Genomic DNA, 4,758 nt, shown 5'->3' on the forward strand with positions numbered 1-4,758 from the left:
CAATACAAACGAAGCAAGCAAACGCGCAACTTTCATAAATGCCTCTATTCATAGAAGCACTAGGAGTGCCTATGTTGTTGATTCCCCATGTGTTATACTATCATATCGTCTGTTCATGGGTCTCATGACATTCCGAGAGATCTTATTAACTTATTTAATTATGTACTGCATTCATTTATACATGTATATTGACCCATGACCATATGGCGTTATAGACGCCTATAGTATATGTATATGGGGTATTTGGGAAAAGGTTATGGCGTTATATATGCACCACCACTTGTTCAGCTAGTATACGTTTATGATTTCGCCCACAGAGGATGAGATGATATGATGGGATGCCCTCAGAGGCTTGATGATGTTATGTACGCATATACCTATGCATGATATGACATTTATACGCATACGCATAACATCATAAATATTTTCATGATTCACATAGCTATTCAGACTTACACGTTGAGTTCTTTACTCCATGTTTCTTTCATGTCTTTTATATATTGGTTTTTATGCCTTACATACTCGGTATGTTATTCGTACTGATGCCCTTATTGCCTAGTGGCCTGCGTTTCATGCCCGCAGGTGCAGGTAGATAGGCTGCTGGTCCCCCTCCTTAGGATCCTAGCTCAACGAGAGTTGGTGTGCTCCATTTGATCTGGAGCTGCTATTGAGTTTTGGTACGATACTTTTGTATAAATATAAGGGTATGACGGAGCCTAATCTCGTCCTTTATATAGTTTTACACTCTATTAGAGGTCTGTAGACAGTCATGTATAATATCATAGTATGTGGACTTGTCTGCTCGCCCTACCGTATTCCATATATATATATATATGTCTTTTGGGCATGTTGTCCCACGTATGTTGTTCATATGAATCAGTAGTTTATTTCGAGAAGTTATGAATGACCTATACTTATTTCATGTTTATATCTAAGACATATGCTTAGGGGTGTTCGATAGGTAGAACTCGGGCACTCATTACGGCCTATCGGTTTGGGTCGTGACACTGCACTTCTGTACTAAATGTGCAGGATCTGTCAGGTTCATTTGGTGATCATCTTGGCATGTAGGCGTAGCTGTTGAGGAGACTGTGTGAGCTGCATTCCAGGCTACGCATCGCAGTCCACATAGTCTCCATTGCACTATTTATTTTATCATGTCTCATTTACATTCTAAACATATGTTGTATTATTATTGTACTCCTTAATAAATGCTTTTGCACTTGTAACACCGAGTTTTGGGGGTTCCTACTGGATGTTCATTATTGTAGTTCACGTAATTATTATTATTTCACCTTGTAATTTTTTTTTTTACGACAATTGGAAACTAAAATAATGGGTTTTCTACGAGTACCAGATTTTACTCTACTTATTTAATGAGATTCATGATTTTGAAAGTAATAAAATGAGTAACTAATTTGATTAATCACCGTTGGCTTGCCTGACAGCGGCGTTAGGTGCCATCACGACCTATAGTGAATTTTGGGTCGTGACATGTATGATCTCCAACACGAACAACAAACTTTTTATCAATTACAGTGCACCATTCATAGAACCACTACTGTAGTGCAAGAGGAAATCTACCAATCCTATAAAACTCACGCTTTCCCCTCAACCTGTCCCTCACCAATTTCACTAAAGCTCGAAATGCTATCTTACCTCAGGGAAATGACACATACTCACCACTCTCGACAAGAAGGAAATCATGTTTACTTATAAATGTCTTATGAGCCTGAGTGAACATTAGAAATGGGTTTATGAAATAAATGATTGCAATCTTAATTGTGTCTTCATCAGACTGTCATTTCTTCTTCTCAAAATAATCAATAAGCGACTTCTTTGACATCGCTTTAAAATCAGAAAAATAAGTATCCACCAGCCTATTGGGTCCATTGAAGTTACCCTCAACATGCTCATTGCCACAACAGTTTAAACCACTTACAATACCAAATTCCCGAAGACCAAAACGTAAAACACATTCGTCATTCAATTTCACATAAAATTGATCACACTTATCTTGAACCAACTCCCTAAACATTAAAGAACGAATCAGTTGTGCCTGGATAGAAACTCGAGGTAAATTAAGGATTAGCTAAAACAACTTTCCCTCAACATCCGAAGTTGGACATCAATCAACTTTGATTGTAAAACTGATACGATGTTCACATTAGTGTATGATGTCTAATGAGTAACAGGAAAAGGCTCACCAATTGAAATATAAAGCTTCAAAGGCTGCACCGTAGGGTCTGGGGAGGGTAGTGTGTACGCATACCTTACCCCTACCTTGTGAGGATAGAGAGGTTGTTTCCAATAGACCCTCGGCTCAGGAAAGCATAAACACCACATTAATAAAAACACAGACAAGAAGGGACAATACCAAAAAGCCATATAAAAACAGAATAAAAATAACAAGACAGTAATGTGATCAACAATGAAAGAAAATAACGCTTAGTCATAAAACCTACTATCAATAGAAAGTAAGACTGCGTGCCAATACTACTATTATGAATACTCTAGACTACCTACTCTACTACCCTAATCCTCGACATCCATACCTTCTTATCAAGGTCATGTCCTCGGTCAGCTAAAGCTGCGCCATATCTTGCCTAATCACCTCTCCCCCACCTCTTCTTTGGCCTACCTCTACCTCTACGTAGGCCATCCAATGTCAACCTCTCACACCTCCTCACCGTGGTGTCTGTGCTCATTCTCCTCACATGACCGAACCACCTAAGCAGTGCTTCCCGCATCTTGTCCTCAATAGGGGTCATCCCTACGTTGGCGCGAATAATCTCATTTCTGATCTTATCTAACCTGGCGTGACCGCACATCCATCTTAACATCCTCATCTCTGCTACCTTCATCTTCTGGACATAAAAATAAATACAAACTAAATCCATTTTTAAAAGAAGATTCAACAATAGAAAAAAAAATATAACTGAAACTGTATGCACCTTGTAAACTTTGTGAGGAATTTTACCTTTTTCTGCCTTCTGAACCTTACTTTTTTTTGGTTTGACTCCCAAATTCACTTCATCCTCCACGATACGTTTTCTCTTACCTTTAACATCATCTACTCTAGCCCTTTTGCTCTTCTTTTTTCAGATTGTCCAACAACATCCTTTCGAGATTCTAACAATTTATCACTGTTAGAATGATTTTGTCTTCCCATATTTCGTTTATCAATCGATTTCTTAACTAAAACCGGGGTTGAATGAGGAGATAAACTCATCGACCTAGTTTCTCTTCTCATGTTGCTCTTTTTCTCAATTGAAATCGACTTTGAATAAGATGATGAACTCATCGAACGAGTTTGTCTTGTCATATTGCTCTATTTCACAATTGAAATTAGGTTCAATTAGAATTTTTTTTAAAAAAATTATACGAACAAACAATTACAGAATTTCGTTAAGAAATTGATACAAAACTCAACCAAAACTAACAAATTCATCTATAACATATACCTACAATGAACTCTAACTAAATAATTGAGTCGCAAAAACCCTATAAAAAGCAACATCGCCTCTCCAAAAACACATGCAATCCGAAAAAATATACAAAACAAGAAATTTTCTACTCCAAATTACCTGGAATCAGACGAAAATAATCGCAAATGTATCTTATTTTGTCATCAATTTCAGCAATTTTGGTTTAATTTAGCAAAAGATCGCATATATATATATATATATATATATATATATATATATATATATATAGAGAGAGAGAGAGAGAGAGAGAGAGAACTTAGAGAAGAGAACGATGTTTGTATTACAGAAATAATGGATACAAAAAACTCACACTAACTGAAACTATTTGGGCCCAAAATGACATTTGGGCCCTTTTTAGTAGATATTTTATTTTGGGTTATTTTTGGTTGGGAAAGTTTATAAAGTGAGAGTTTGGGTTATTTGGGTTGTTGTGTTTAAATTTGTCATTGAATCGATATTCTAGGATACTCCATAGTGTCACAAGTATGAGCATGAATCTTACGAAAACTTTCAAAATAAGTCCAAACTTACCAACCTCTAACCATTAATCACGTACTTACCAAAACTAGCTAAGCGTATATAAAAATTTAAAACCTAGAAGATAAGGATTCTTTCTCTCCAAGAATCACATGCAAAGATCTCCTTCTATATTTTAAGCATGATCAACAACATTAGATGCAAGACGAAAAAGAAAATTTCATGAACGGGGTAACAAAGATGAAACACAAAGAAAAAATATGCAAAATTCTAAAAACCTAAGGAAATTTCATGAATGAGGTAACAAAAATGAAACACAAAGAAAAAAAATATATGCAAGATTCTATAAACCTAAGCAAAAGGGGACATTTTTCAATGGGGATGGTTGAAATTCATTGAAAATATATAGATGAGTTAGTATACAAGATTTGAGAAAGTTTGGAGGTGATTTGGACTAGTTTTGAGTGAAAACTTGTAGTTAAAATCGAGTTAAAAAAATTCTCTACGCCGTATGAATCAAACATGTATCTCATATACTGGTTACATGGATATACATGAGATACACAAGAGATACTTATTTGATACACAATTAATACACAAAAGATAATAGAGATACACATATCATCTTCTTCCATGTTCATCTTATGTATTTCAAATTTTGCTCAAATATCAATTCAAACCACCTAAAATCTTCATCAAGTCATACAAAAAATGAGATTCACACTCTTTAAGATATACCCAATCTATTCCAACAATACACACTCGAATAAATTCCAATTTCGAAAACCCAAAT

General features: G+C 35.6%; 1 long non-coding RNA gene across 1 annotated transcript; it reads right to left on the reverse strand.

Annotated features, from left to right (window-relative positions):
* Positions 1-2,397: 2,397 nt before the first annotated feature.
* Positions 2,398-3,662, reverse strand: LOC104085969 (uncharacterized). Its single transcript, XR_683994.3, has 3 exons — positions 3,588-3,662; positions 2,981-3,331; positions 2,398-2,867 (listed from the first exon to the last, which is right to left on the reverse strand). It is a non-coding gene; the product is annotated as an uncharacterized lncRNA (long non-coding RNA).
* Positions 3,663-4,758: the final 1,096 nt, after the last annotated feature.

Source organism: Nicotiana tomentosiformis, chromosome 6 (genome assembly GCF_000390325.3).
Source record: "Nicotiana tomentosiformis chromosome 6, ASM39032v3, whole genome shotgun sequence".
Taxonomy (NCBI): domain Eukaryota; kingdom Viridiplantae; phylum Streptophyta; class Magnoliopsida; order Solanales; family Solanaceae; genus Nicotiana; species Nicotiana tomentosiformis.